The sequence below is a fragment of the Cydia splendana genome, chromosome 2 (genome assembly GCF_910591565.1).
Source record: "Cydia splendana chromosome 2, ilCydSple1.2, whole genome shotgun sequence".
In the NCBI taxonomy this organism is placed as follows: Eukaryota; Metazoa; Arthropoda; class Insecta; order Lepidoptera; family Tortricidae; genus Cydia; species Cydia splendana.
The window spans coordinates 3,578,237-3,593,662 of NC_085961.1; the positions used below are offsets into that span (position 1 = coordinate 3,578,237).

At 37.4% G+C, this 15,426-nt stretch overlaps 1 long non-coding RNA gene across 1 annotated transcript; it reads right to left on the bottom strand.

Moving 5' to 3' along the window:
• Window positions 1-1,561: 1,561 nt before the first annotated feature.
• LOC134802908 (uncharacterized) lies at window positions 1,562-14,810 on the bottom strand. Its single transcript, XR_010145901.1, has 2 exons — window positions 14,677-14,810; window positions 1,562-1,882 (listed from the first exon to the last, which is right to left on the bottom strand). It is a non-coding gene; the product is annotated as an uncharacterized LOC134802908 (long non-coding RNA).
• Window positions 14,811-15,426: the final 616 nt, after the last annotated feature.

Genomic DNA, 15,426 nt, shown 5'->3' on the forward strand with positions numbered 1-15,426 from the left:
CAATGTCCGTGCCCGTGTAGTGCGTTCGGCTCCGGACTTGGGTTCGGCTCCGGAGCCGCGGTCATACACCTACCTAGTTGTTGTTGTTCGGTTTTTTTTTCGATTTACTTGTTATTGGTAATGTGTTATTGTTCGCTATAAACTTTTCATTGTTCGCTCTTATAAAGAACGCGTCCGATCGTCACTATACGTTGAGAACGGGCCGGATCCGTGGAACCATGGATCCGGGCACACGGGTAACACGGGTACACGGACCTTAATTACACGGACCCTAATTACCCGGGCCTCAAATTCGGTATCGTGTAACACGAGAACGGTGCCCTGGAGACGGGTACACGAAATCCGGACGCGACCGCGAGCCCTAATTTCAACCTTGTACCTATTGTATGTAAATCATGCCTGTAAATGTGGAACAATTTGAGTGGGACAGTTACGTTTGACGCGTTGTACAATACTGTACAATATAATGTATGTACAATATAATGTCCTTAATTAAATCCAGATGATAGTAGGTACCTATAATTCGACCACCGGTCTGGCCTAGTGGGTAGTGACCTTGCCTGTGAAGCTGATGGTCCTGGGTTCGAATCCCGGTAAGGGCATTTATTTGTGTGATGAACACAAATATTTTTTCCTGAGTCAGGGGGTTTTCTATGTACATAATATATATAAGTATGTATTTATCTATATACATAAGTACATATGTATATCGTCGCCTAGCACCCATAGGTATTACAAGCTATGCTTAGTTTGGGGGTAGATTGATCTGTGTAAGATGTCTCCTGATATTTATGGAGCCACCCAAATTTTAGATGCTGTTGGGGGGTTGGGGGGGGGGGGGGATTTAGCGTCTGCGACGTCTGAGGTAAATAATTCTTTAAGTTTAGGTTCTAAGTCAAGTTTAGTATCATTTTCAACTAAATCAAAGATGCAGACGTAGATTTCATCCAAATCGGTTCAGCATTTATTGATTTCCCATACAATCCTACACCTTACCTTTCATTTTTAAGGGATTTTTTTTGAATAAAAACTATCCTATGTTCTTCCCCGGGACTCAAACTATCTCTACCTATACCAAATTGTATCTAAATCGGTTCAGCGGTTATTGAATCCCCATACAAATTTCCACCTCCCGTTTTACACCCTTTAGGGATTATTTTTGACATTAAAAGTATCCTATGTTCTTCCCTGGGACTCAAACCATCTCGATACCAAATTTCAACTAAAATGGTTCAGCAGTTTAAGCGTGAAGAGGAATAAAAAAGAAAGTATTTTTTTCATATTTTATGTGTTTTTACTTCGGAATGGTGCCGAAATGATATCATAAATGAATTCGGCATCCCCGATTTATACGAAAACGATACCAAACTCGGCCTAGTAACTAAAATGATATAGATATCAAGATAAAGTTGAGAGCCCCCAGCCCCCCCCTCCTAAAAAATCCATCCTTGGGTCTTAAGGACCAATCCTGCCAATGGAAATCTTTTGTTCATGCAACGACGCCGTCGTTTAGGGCTTCCACCCTCGACTATTTTTTAGTTACATAAATAAAACTACAACACCACTTTTATCCCCATATTTATTTCTTCAGAAACAAAACACAATTAAAACGCATTGGTGCCCTCAAACACTTCGCAAGGCCCCATCCTGTATTTCTTAACCGCCACAGAAACATTTTTGGCTTTATTTCTAAAATTCAGGCAGGTGATGAAACATTCGTTGGTGAATGTCTTATTGTTGGTTCCACACACTGGTAGGTAGACATGAGGGCAATCCACGCAGTCAGCAGATTTGATCTTTATATTGGCGAGAGAATCAACATCTGTAGTCCACGGATTGAAAAAGCTCGTGAATGATTGCATGTTCCCGACGGTGACGAATGCTGAAATAAAACGTTTTAATGCTTAATAAGGCGAAGTTATGTAGGTACTAAAGGCGAATTTAGGCCTATCAAATTAGATAAAACGTTTCGTACCTGGTGCAAAGGTTGTCCATCGCCATTCAACGTTGTACTTAATGCGGTTAGTGTGATAGGTACCTTTGCGCTGGGGACGACTCGCGGGGGACTTTTTGACTAGGCTTAAGCTATATTGTTTTAAGTTATAATTTTGTACTGTGTTGGCATGTTTTTATGAATAAACATTATATTTACTAATAAAGCGTTTTGAGGATTAATTCTCAGCAAGCTAGAAATCATTTTAATACTTTCATTAGGTCCTAAATTCGTATAAACCGAGTTTGCTCCATACCAGGTGTGGATAAATTTTGGGGGCCTTGGGAGATACATTTTACGGTGTACCCTTGTTTTGCCGACAAACTTTTCATAGAATATTATTTCATCGACAACGTTTCATCGAAACGTTGGTACTAGTAATATTGTTTGGCGTTATTTTGTTTCATATACTATTTAATTCAATTTTTCTTACTGCGTAGAAATACTATTCAACGAATATTACTTGATCGCTAATTCGTTTCAAATTATTTTAATTGGTACAACTACTAAACATTGCAATTCATTTGTTCGACTTATTACTTTAATACATTTTTATATGTCATACTACACATTTATACATTTTTCTGTTGTAAGAATTTTAGATTTAGGTTAGGTTAGAACTGCGACCCCACACAGAAACGAACGGCTATCAAAGTCGGTTTAGGTTAGGTTAGAACTGCGACCCCACACAGAAACGAACGGCTATCAAAGTCGGTTTAGGTTAGGTTAGAACTGCGATCCCACACAGAAACGAACGGCTTTCAGAGTAGGTTTAGGTTAGGTTAGAACTGCGACCCCACACAGAAACGAACGGCTTTCAAAGTAGGTTTAGGTTAGGTTAGAACTGCGACCCCACACAGAAACAAACGGCTTTCAAAGTAGGTTTAGGTTAGGTTAGAACTGCGATCCCACACAGAAACGAACGGCTATGAAAGTAGGTTTAGGTTAGGTTAGAACTGCGACCCCACACAGAAACGAACGGCTATCAAAGTCGGTTTAGGTTAGGTTAGAACTGCGACCCCACACAGAAACGAACGGCTTTCAAAGTAGGTTTAGGTTAGGTTAGAACTGCGACCCCACACAGAAACGAAAGGCTTTTAAAGTAGGTTTAGGTTAGGTTAGAATTGCGACCCCACACATACACGAACGGCTTTCAAAGTAGGTTTAGGTTAGGTTAGAACTGCGCCCCACACAGAAACAAACGGCTTTCAAAGTAGGTTTAGGTTAGGTTAGAACTGCGATCCCACACAGAAACGAACGGCTATGAAAGTAGGTTTAGGTTAGGTTAGAACTGCTATCCCACTCAGAAACGAACGGCTTTCAAAGTAGGTTTAGGTTAGGTTAGAACTGAGACCCTACATAGAAATGAACGGCTTAGTAAGTAAAATTATTGTTACCAACCTATTTATAATTAGGTTAGAACTGCGACCCCACACAGAAACGAACGGCTTTTAAAGTAGGTTTAGGTTAGGTTAGAATTGCGACCCCACACAGACACGAACGGCTTTCAAAGTAGGTTTAGGATAGGTTAGAACTGCGACCCCACACAGAAACAAACGGCTTTCAAAGTAGGTTTAGGTTAGGTTAGAACTGCGATCCCACACAGAAACGAACGGCTATGAAAGTAGGTTTAGGTTAGGTTAGAACTGCGATCCCACACAGAAACGAACGGCTTTCAAAGTAGGTTTAGGTTAGGTTAGAACTGCGACCCTACATAGAAATGAACGGCTTAGTAAGTAAAATTCTTGTTACCAACCTATTTATAATTTGCCCAAAATGAAAATGGCAGCCTTGTAAAATTATATTTTCATAATTAGAGCACATACCTATAATCGCGCAGAGAGAGCCGACTGACGTGATTGCGATTCGATAACGAAATATTACAAATTGAAATAATTTTACGCGTAATAAATTTTATTAAATACAATCCAAAATGAAACAACAAAACCCGTAAAGAAATACCAGGATATAAACTATATACAAAATAACTCAAGTACCAATTAAAAGTCCCCGATTTAAATTTAATAGTATCGATTCTTCGACGCAATAACTTGTCGATAAAATGAAAATACTTGAAACATTGTCTTCGAAATAACATTCGATGAAATGTCTGTCGGCAATTCAAGGGTAAACCACATTTTACCTTCAATTTACTATCAGACGTAGGAAAAAACTGAAATGGAGCATAATTTTTTCCACTACTCCAGGAATGAAACTCGGATTACGCTAATTTAGAAACAAATGAAGATATTTTCCGATGATTTCCAGCTTGCTGGGAATTAATTCCTGGAAAAAATCTAATTTGATTGGCCTATAACAGGACAGCCAGGAAACATGTTGTCAGTATTAAAACCATTAGCTTAGCATACCTGCATGCAGATATACATACTATGCTAATAACTTTGCTGACTATGCCTATGTCAATGGTTTCTTTATCCTAGCTGTTGGGTATTCCGTGTACTACTCAATGAAATACCATATTAAAGTTCCCAAATATATTATGCATCCGCACAGGCAAACGATTACAAGAGAATGACCTATATGTAAATGTGGGTTTACTAACGTGTTGCAGAAAGATTTTTGACATATTTTTGTATTGCATAATGTTACTTGGCAGAAATGTCGTTTGGCAGAATTACCTTTCCCATATATCATTTAGCATACAATCATATCGCAGAGTTTTAAAATCCAGAACCATATTTTGGCATACTATTGATGATCATAATAGTATTTTAAAAGAGTATTCATTTCGCAGATAAATGTATTGCATAATATTTAGGTATGTAGCATAAAGCTGAGCATTGGTGTCCCGCCGCCGGCGAAAAAAAAGAGTCTTGGATAAAATGCAACGCATTGAATCAATTCTAAATAACCGAAACGATTACACGAAAATCGGCTTGTTGAAGGCAATAGGTGCTAATTTAAAATTAGCTTAGTTATTATTATGAACGTTTTAATATACCTACCTACTTTGAGAAATTAATAATTTAAATTAATAATAATTTTGTACTTTGAGAAATTGTTTTTATGTAATTTGAGGACTTTCAATTTATTCTCTTTAGCGAAGTGGTAACATACCGACGGACAGAGTTATGATGGAATTGCTCTTTACTAGTTTTTAAAGTGTTTATGGTGTATGTGTATATGGTAAAAGAATCAGTATAAAGTCTGTCGGGTAATAAAATAATATTATAAAAAATTGCTCCATTTATTTATAATAGCCAATACGTATATCAATATTATAATTATAACCTAATCAATTCTTCTGGCAGTTGTTCGTTGTAGTAGTAGTAGTAGTAGTAGTAAAATACTTTATTGTACAAAAAGAAACATAAAACATGAAAGAACACACATCATTAGTACAAAGGCGAACTTATCCCTTTCAGGGATCTCTTCCAGTTAACCCTTGAGCAGTTGAGGGAAAATTGGAGAACGGTAGACATAAAAGCTGTACTAAACGGCATAAAGATAAAATATTTAATATCCTACAAGATAGGTAAACCTATATCCTACTATAATTATGTACCTATATACAAAGTATGGGATATGAAATATAACAAATATGTAAACAACTATATATACGTTGTTGTAGGAGGTCACAGCTCTAACCTAACCTAACCCACTTTTCTGGTGGCCGTTCGTTTTGTATGAGGTCGCAGTTCTAACCTAACCTAACCCACTTTTCTGGTGGCCGTTCGTTTTGTATGAGGTCGCAGTTCTAACCTAACCTAACCCACTTTTCTGGTGGCCGTTCGTTTTGTATGAGGTCGCAGTTCTAACCTAACCTAACCCACTTTTCTGGTGGCCGTTCGTTTTGTATGAGGTCGCAGTTCTAACCTAACCTAACCCACTTTTTGGGAGCCGTTCGTCTTATACAGGAGGCCGCAGTTACAACCTAACATAATCTTTTCTGGCACAGGTTCAATTTTGTTTGGGGGTCACAGTTCTTACTTAACGTAATCCACTTTTCTGCAAGTAGAAAAACATTATGCCATAATGAAAGTATGCTGCAGGATGATTATGGTACATACAATTATGCTAAACCAAAGTCTGCAAAAGTAATCTTCTGCTAAATAATATGCTGCAAAATGTATTGTATGGTTAGTAATAATAATGCAAAGTAATATTTATGCCTAATTATCATTCTACTAAAAGTGTTTCTGCGATACATGTTATGCGAAGTGTATTTCTGACAAACAATATTATGCCAGAAGAGGGGAACCCGTAAATGTGACATCTGTCTTAGAAGCTTTATTCTATATAGCCAGAGTTTATGTTGGTACATATTCGAACTCTATGTAGGTATATTAGGCACACGCCAACATCATTGTTGTAATTAAGTTAGTTCCAACACTAGCCTAGCCTAAGGATGCTTACTGTATTTCCTGACACCGTGTGACTAGGATGTCACATGGAAATCAGTCTCCGTGTTCTGTGTTGAACAAACAAATATTGTAAGTTAAAATAACAATCTTGTAAAACGTACACATATAATTATACAGGTTAGGTTCATAAAATCATAAACTTTAAACTATCTTTGTTTTTCATCGTAAATTAAATATTGTAGGTACATGTCTTCAATCACATTCATGTGAAAATATAACATTCATATTGACGCTACCACTATTTGTTACTTCCAAGAGTTCCAAGCCGGTATGAAGTTAGGTGAAACAGACTCTACATGGATTCGAAAATCCCAACATGTTCCCAAATACAATTTTGTAGCTCAAGACCCTCTACAAAACCAGTCGTTAGTTCCTTACAGCTTGTATGAAACTTCTACTGTTTTTAACCAGACCCCGCAGACAACATGCCAATCGAAACGCAACTGTCACTGTCACACTAATATGAAAGAGTGATAGAGAGATACAAGGCGATTCGATAGCGAAGCACAAGCGATTGTCACCTTGGCCGCCTGAGTCGACTTAGCGCGCTTTACCCGCAGTGAGTGCAAGCGAGACACCTTAAGAAGCGACTTTCATTACCTTCCGTATGTAATCAGCGATTGCGTATCAAAACAAAATCAAAACCTTAACAAACTATTGAGTCAGAATTGGCCCCTTGCCTTTCCTTAAGCTTTTACAGACTCGTATCCGCATCGCGCTACGTGTCTTTAGAAAATCGGGTACGTAATAGAAAATGTGAATAATAAGTTAATTCAATCACATACGTGACTTCAGACCCCATTATGGCATACTCCTATTAGGGTAAAAAATCGTTTTCACTCGGAAATCGAACCCGGAAACATTTCGAGGATTACCCATTAATAGTAGGCTAGTTGTCATTCAAATAAGGCATTCGCGAAAATGCCGGAAAGGCGTACTTAAGCCGTCAGGTTAAGGTGACGTTCTTCGAACATTTAGGTACCTAACAATTGCTCTGCTTTCGCAATACGCAGCAATTCACCGCTGCTCATATGTTATTATGTTGAGAAAAAAATGTGCGTACCATGCATATGTACGTAATTATACAGGGTGATTCATGAGACGTGAGCAGGACTAATCCTGCACACTCAGTAACTGATAATTGATCGATCACCGTCGTATTTAGGTGAAACAACCACAATGTTTCCTATTTTTTTACTTTTTGGTGAGGGCAAATTTAATTCTCTACAATCATAGTAACCCTACAAGACCTAACTAGTGGCTCTGTGAGCTGTAGACCTCGCGAGCAGAGTTTAAAACTGAATAAATGTATGGTTCCGTTGTTTTGAAGAATTTAGAGAATCTAATTTGACCATAAAAACTTAACTATCAATTGCTTACAAAATTCGGGAATTGGTTTAGATATGCGACCTGTAGAGTAGAACATATGGACATACAAAACAATTTTTGGCTAACAGGCCAATTCAAACTTACACTGATATCAGAAAGACATCTAACTGATGTCATTTAGTTATCGTGCATTTTACTCGTTCTTGTCCGTACATGTATTGGCGCAAGCGAGACGCACGATGACTACTAAATAACATGATAAAAATATCATCCCGATGTCAGTGTACGGTCGATGCCCCTTAAGTATACACGTCGCCATACTAATTGTATAGAAAAGTGGATAGAGTTAGACCAAGAAAAGTCTGCAGAGATTTTGACAGCACACGCAGTTCCAATGTTATTTGTGCCAGTGTCAAAATCTCTGCAGACTTTTCTTGGTCTAACTCTACTTATGTTAGGAAACCAACATTACCTTTGAATTAGCCTGTAAACTGCAACTAAGAAGCTTCGTGCGCGAGTGTGGCCCATAATTTCCGAAAATCATTTTTTCTTCGAGGCAATTACTCCGTTCTCATATTTTGCGTTGCCCATAATTGCCCGAAATCATTCATTCTCGGTAGCAATTACTCCGTTCCCATATTTTCCCAATGGTTTTCTTCCGCAATCGCCTATTTTTAATATTTTTAAATTAATCTTTTCCTTATAGTTTTCGTTCTTTTAAATATCTAGGATAATATTTTCTTGTTACTGTATGTTAATAGTGTAGTAATTATATTTGTTACTTGTAGGTATTTCACATACAACAAATATCAAAAACACTAAAATTAAAACATAATCTAAAAAACTGCAAGTAAAAAACCAAACGCTGTCAGCCAATAACTCTAACCTACCTATCTGTGGGAGCAGATTCGTTTTTAGGGTCATCAAAAAAAAAATAACCCTAACCTACCTATCTCTGGGAGCAGATTCGTTTTTAGGGTCATCAAAAAAAAATAACCCTAACCTACCTATCTCTGGGAGCAGTTTCGTTTTTAGGGTCATCAAAAAAAATAACCTTAACCTACCTATCTCTGGGAGCAGTTTCGTTTTTAGGGTCATCAAAAAAAATAACCCTAACCTACCTATTTGAAAAAATCTGGTTATTTTTACCACTAGCATTAAAAAAAAGGGAAAATATGGAGATAGAGAATATTTAGTTAGTGAAAAAAAAACCTACTGGTTATTTTAACTACTAGGATTAAAAAGAAAAGGGAATAAATTGAGAAAAGGAAAATTTAGTTTATGAAAAAATGTACACGAAAAATTAAATAAAGCGAAGAAATTCCACTGGGAAAAAATGAGAACGGAGTAATTGCCTCGAAGAAAAAATGATTTGCGGAAATTATGGGCCATTTAAGCGAGGCGATCCAAATTAAAAGGCTCAAAGTCTAACTAACATTATTGTTAGTTAGACTTTGAGCCCGGGAAAGCGCAACGTACGAGCAACCTACAGCTAGTTCCCTGAGCCCAAGGTCGACCACTACCCTAGGCAATGTTAACCCCTGCGATTTATGGATGGTGACCGCCCATGCTATAAACGTAAGTGGAAATTGACTCCTGGAACAGCCATGCCCTTGAACTAAAACCGCTAAAAAAATGTTCAAACAAAAACTCAAACGAATACGCTTACCTCGCGCTTCACGCTCGCTTGATCAATCAGCAATACGATGTTTAAGTGCAAAAAATAAATAAAAAAATTTGCATTTACTGGGGATCGAACCGGGTACCTATCCCATATCCTTGCTTGTAAGCGTCTTTCCAACTGCGCTATGATAGCATTTAGATGAGTTGACGAAATTTGGTTACTTATTCTCGAATAAGAATTTAAATATCTAATCTAAAGAGAATAAAGTGTATAGGGGACGTGCATGAACTATAGGGGGCAGCACAGGAGCCGTCAGATCTTTGGCGCGAAGCGTAGATGTGTAGTTTATGATTCCGATGTAGCCCACGAGATGGCAGAACCTACTATGCACAAGGAAACGTACTTACGAGAACGGTAGATGGTAGCACTTGCTTTGGCAATGTACATATGCACATATGTTTCCGATTCAGGCCACAAGATGGCAGGCCCTCCAACGCGCACGGTCCCTATAGTGGGCGTGCGTGAACTATAGGGGGTAGCATAGGAGCCGTCAGATTTTTGACGTGAGGCGTAAATGTGACGTTTATGCTTCCGATGTAGCCCACAAGATGACAGAACCTACTATGCATAAGGAAACGTACCTACAAGAACGGTAGATGGTAGAACTTGTTTTGGCAATGTACATGTTTCCGATTCAGGCCACAAGATGGCAGACCCTCCAACGCGCACGGTCCCTCTATATGTAGTAGAGGGTTATTGTCATACTAAATTTTGTAGTCACAGTAAATTGACTGCCATCTTTCGATACAGGATTAAAATGAAAATGAAAAAAAAAATCAATAAATGTATATATGTATGGATAAATGATTTTTTTTATTTTTAGAACGCCATATGATTTTGACCCATGTTCTTTTACTGATATGAGTAAAAATTGTTAAATATAAAATGGTGTCGCCATCTAGACGAGCATAGGCCAAAGGTATGGCGCCGTATATTCAAGAATCAAATTTTCTTTAAAGCGCAAAAAGCCATCATCTCTTGCAAAAAATAAACGAATGCGCTTAGCCCGCGCTTGATAAATAGAAACTACGATTTTTTTCATTTTTTCAAAATAATAAAATAAAATAAAAAACAACAATTGATACGAAATTTAAGTATAAAAAAATACAAAAAGTTATGTAGCAGCATACAATTACTGGGGATGGAACCAGGGACCTCCCTATGCAAACAAAAAAGCGAACGTTTGCAAAATGCGCCATGATAGTTCTTACTAAAGCTGACGAAATTTAGCTACTCATTCTCAAGTAAAAACTAAATATCTAAATATCGCCGAAACCAGCGATACAAATTTTCTGAATTTTTGGCCATTTAATCTATAAACATATATCAAAAAGAAAAAACTCTTATGATATCGATACAACTATTTGTTTAGGCGACAGGTATCACGACTCCGCCATTTTTTAAAAATTCCAAAAACCGAATTGACAAAAAAAAATTATTTAGTCATAGAATCTGGTCACAAAATTTCATGAGAATCGGTTAAGAATTGCGACCTGTAGAGGAGAACATCCGGAAATACAAAACTAAATATCTAAATACCGCCTAAACCAGCGATAATTTTTTTCTGCATTTTTTGCTATTAACTCTGTAAACATGTCTCAAAGAGAAAAAACTCTTATGATATCGATACGACTATTTGTTTAGGCGCCAGGTATCAGGACTCCGCCATTTTTAAAAATTTCCAAAAACCGGATTGACAAAAAAAAATTATTTAGTCATAGAATCTGGTCACAAAATTTCATGAGAATCGGTTAAGAATTGCGACCTGCAGAGGAGAACATCCGGAAATACAAAACTAAATATCTAAATACCGCCTAAACCAGCGATAATTTTTTTCTGCATTTTTTGCTATTAACTCTGTAAACAAGTCTCAAAAAGAAAAAACTCTTATGAAATCGATACGACTATTTGTTTAGACGCCAGGTATCACGACTCCGCCATTTTTAAAAATTTCCAAAAACCGGATTGACAAAAAAAAATTATTTAGTCATAAAATTCGGTCACAAAATTTCACGAGAATCGGTTAAGAATTGCGACCTGTAGAGGAGAACATCCGGACATACGAAAGCAAAATGCCCGAGTCAAAACGTAGACCTTCGCTTCGCTTCGGTCAATTATTAACATAAAACCTCTTTAACCGTAAAGACAGCATTTTGATTACGAAGAAAATAAACTGTCAAACTTGAGTGTGATACGAGTTTTCAAAAGTAACCAGACCGTGATGACAGTAATGACATTCAATTTGACACAGAATATCGGTAGTTTAGTATTCTAATTTTAGGGTGACCATGCATGTCGTAAATAAATAAATACTTTTTTTTTCAACACGACTAGAAAATTAACGTTAACCTCACTAATACTGATACGAAACAGTTGCTTATAATTTACGAAATGCGCAGTGTTAGTCCTGCTCACGTCTCCTGAATCATTCTGTATACATACATAGAATAGGAGCAAGATTTCTAAAAAGAATTAGTTCTCGCATAATAAGTGCCTACTAAATAATTCTCTTTGTAATATCTGTCTTCACATGCGCCTTTACGCTGTTATCCGAAAATAATAATTCTACACTTAGGTGCAAAACTGACATAATAATAGAAGATACCGAGGTGAGTTACAACAGAGGTAAGTTGAGACAACATCAATTTTGCGGAATTTATAATAATTATAGTTTAGAGCACATCAACGTGCACACTAGCGCCACTGCTAAATAATCGTGATTATTTAAATTTAGAGAAAGATATTATACTGTATTTTGTATTTAAGTACCTTTTGAATACATCAGACTAGGCAAGGACGCATATTGTAGAACCAGTGGACGGTTGTTGTTGTTCTATGTTGTGAACCGCTGTCAAACGTCGTCGTTTTGTATAAAGTTTCCTTTCTGTACGGTAGTACTATCAATTATTCTGTGTCGAAAATTTATAAACCTAGCCTTAAGAAAGCCAACATGTTACCAGCGGCAAAAGTCGGTCGACAGAAAATGGGTCAAGATACACATGCGAAACAAGATCTACGAGAAGTTACCGACGCGGTGTCACAAGAAAATATTACTCGTAGTTTTTTAAGAGAATAGCGGAACCGCTTCTCCCATTTTCCTGGGTACATAATAGAAAATATATTTATATAGTTTACGTTTTAACACAGGAAAATCGCCTCAGATAGTATGGTCATATACGCCGCAGACCGGTAGACTACGTGGGAAATAGATATCTCAACACTGATTTAAACTTTCACGATTATTAAACATTATCACACTGTACAACGGGACTTAATCTCGTATCCAGAAACGCGCGGCTAGAAGATGTTGATGTCAACTTGAGCCATTCTCCGAGACCACGGGGACAACGCCGTCCTCGAAACGTCGGAGGTAAATCTTAAAACTTTAATACGCGATTAAGTCCCGTTGTACAGTGTGATAAGATATCTCAACGTCACTGTCCAAGGCCCGATCACCCGGCCGCGGTAGAAGCGTTGGCTGAACGTCGTGACAGCGAACATGGAAGAGAACAATCTCATGCCTGATGATGCCGAAGACCGGGCTAAGTGGAGAAGATTGAGCAGGAAAGCGGATCCCGTCCTGGCGCTAGGCCAGAAAAACGCTAGGTTGAAGAAGAAGACATTTTAACACAGACAGTGTTATTTTCGCATTAAATTTATAATAGGTATGTACATATTAGTAGGGATCGCAAATCCCCATGAAAAAAAGACCCATTAGGATTTTTCTCCCTTTTGGACGCTCTATGTCTTTTAGAACAAAATACAACACTTCCAATGCCCAACGAAAAAAGATGACATTTAATGATTTACTCAACAACTGCTGTTCAATCCTAACATATATTTGGAAACTATTTTAGCGAAAACTTTTAAGCCAACAAATGTACATTCCCGGATCCCGTTTCCAAGAAAACGTGCTAAACTTGTCACAAAACCTAACATAAAAGCAAACGGTGTGACAACAGAAATAAAGTCGCCTATGTAACTACCCGCATGCCAAGAAGGCTAACCATTTTGCCTTCTGACCCTTTGACCCAGGTCCAAACATAATGGCCGTCACCTTTACGAGTTTTACCATACTGGCCGTTGTTAAAAATTGGGTATCATTTATGCAGGTGGAAAGACAAAATACAATGGCGATATATTCATTTCAACTTCGACCTTATGTTTATGGAGATAAGATTCGGAATATGCTTGCTGGTTTAGAAAGGTGTTACAGGAGCACAATTTTCATTATGGAATTTCGTATGCGGGTTGAAATTATGACTGCCACGGGAGAGGGGACATCTTGTGTGAGAAAAGATAATAGCGGGAATGTGTTGAAACTACGCTTATTCGGTTTTGTTACTGTCGTTTGTGATGAGGGAAGATTTTATATGGTTCGTAGCCGTAAAACTAGTTCAAGTTACTGTATAATACATCTGGTAGGCTTAGCTTTAATATGTTATTGATGTCAAGGTGGTATGTACCTAGACGAAATAAGAGCATTATAGGTACCTAGTCTTCGCCTACTATATTTGGAGTGCAATTTCAGCCATATGCAGTGGAATTTAGATTGCTTATATCGATAGTCAGACAGAAATAAAATCATATATTTACCCACGAATTATCGCGATCCCAAATACGTGTAAATCGGAGAGAATTATTGAGGAATATGCCAAAACCCAGGCGAAGTCCTGGAACTCGACGGTATGCGCATCTTCACAAAGGAGGGCGGGCTGATTGGCCCTTTTGACCAGTAAGGGCAAGCGATATGTCACCGGATTTTACAACTTAGAATAACCTATAGGTTATTCTAAGCTGTAAAACTTTTACTATGGCAGGTAGTCCCAAATCTTTGTGTGAAAAAGTTATCGCCGCAAAAAGTAGTGTGAGTTGAAACGTGACGAATATTTATTACCTAATAAAACATTTGAAAGAATTATTTTATTTAAGAAATTTGAGCTATTTCAACGTTTAAGGTAGGGCGTCACTAGCACAATCATAGGGCCTATCGTGAAACACGACTGTCGAAAGTTCGGTTTCTGCCTCTCTATCACTCTTGCCTATTCGATCGATAGAGAGGCAGATCACGAAATTTCGGTTTTCGCGTTTCGCGGTAGGCCACCTGTAAACAAACCGCCTTGATGCATCAATGTCACAGTGAAAACTTATAAAAAAACTGTTTGAGGCCTAGTACGTATAACTTACTCTATGGTTTACTATGTGTACTAGTGCTGCACTCTCGCGGCATTGCAGTAATACTCCCTATTCATCTACTCCATTCTTAGTCAGACAAAAAGACTTACATAGCAACAAAAAAATCGTATATCGACTGGTTTCCATGATTTGCTTGAATAAAATCTAGAATTTAAGTTTAATCAGTCTGCCATTTAATTCAGAAACTATAACTTACTGCAACTGTTTTTGCGCATATGGTTATATAGCACCTTTTCTTAATATCCTCATTAAGATCAAGGGTTGTAAAATATTAATTACGAAATTATACGACTAATTTGCAGTTAAAGTCCCTCATAATTTTGCAACTTATTGCGCAGTTATATATCGAAATTTAAGACGATTCGAATGGAATGAATGAGTTTGTTATGTAATGACTCCGATTACGTATTTTTCCCGTGTACCGTATACGGGATTTTATAGGTTTGTAGGTGCCTACTTATGGCAATTACAAAATGTTCACATGGCGTCTATGCATCACATGCTATGATAGGGTCTATATTAATTCGCATAACGTAATACTCCTAATTCAGGTTGGCATAACATATATTACGCATACATTTTTAAACGCATAACATTATTTCGCATAACTGAGTACGTATACTGTTAATACGCATAACATAAATTGTCATAACTATGAATTGGGATAAATATAATAAGCATAACGTTACTTTGCATAATTATTAAATGGTATAAATATAAAAGGAAGAAAAAGATTGTTACATCACCTAGTTTGAACGGTTTTTCCGTCCTACCGATTTATAGGTATAGGTTCTAATAACACTGGTAAACATATAGGTCTATAATATAACTGTATGGGT